Below are 818 nucleotides of genomic sequence, written 5' to 3'. Positions count from 1 at the left end.
CCAAATCCAGCAGCACATCAAAAAACTTGTCCACCACAATCAAGTCGGCTTCATCCCTGGGATGCAAGACTGGTTCAACATATGCAAATCAGAAACATAATCCATCATGTAAACAGAACCAAAGACAAAAACCACATGATTTTCTTGATAGATACAGAAAAGGCCTGTGATAAAATTCAACATCCCTTCATGGTAAAAAGTCTCAATAAACTAGGTATTGATAGAATATATCTCAAAATAAAAAGAGCTATTTATGCCAAACCCACAGCCAATATCATATTGAATGGGCAAAAGCTAGAAGCATTCCCTTTGAAAACTGGTACAAGACAAAGATGCTCTCTCTCACCACTCTTATTCAACATAGTATTGGAAGTTCTGGCCAGGGCAATCAGGAAAGAGAAAGAAATAAAGGGTATTCAAGTAGGAAGAGAGGAAGTCAAGTTGTCTCTCTTAGACAACATGATTCTATATTTAGAAAACCCCATCACCTCAGCCCCAAAACTCCTTAAACTGATAAGCAACTTCAGCAAAGTCTCAAGATACAAAATCAATGTACAAAAATCACAAGCATTTCTTTACACCAACAATAGACAAGCAGAGAGCCAAATCATGAGTGAACTCCCATTCACCATTGCTACAAAGAGAATAAAGTACCTAGGAATATAACTTACAATGGATGTGAAGAACCTATTCAAGGAGAACTACAAACCACTGCTCAAGGAAATAAGAGAGGACACAACTACAAACCACTGCTCAAGGAAATAAGAGAGGACACAAACAAATGGAAAAACATTCCATGCTCATGTTTAAGAAAATCA

Source organism: Mandrillus leucophaeus, unplaced genomic scaffold, assembly GCF_000951045.1.
Source record: "Mandrillus leucophaeus isolate KB7577 unplaced genomic scaffold, Mleu.le_1.0 Scaffold356, whole genome shotgun sequence".
Lineage (NCBI taxonomy): Eukaryota > Metazoa > Chordata > Mammalia > Primates > Cercopithecidae > Mandrillus > Mandrillus leucophaeus.
The sequence above is the reverse complement of the archived record's forward strand: the minus strand, read 5'-3'. Positions refer to the sequence as shown.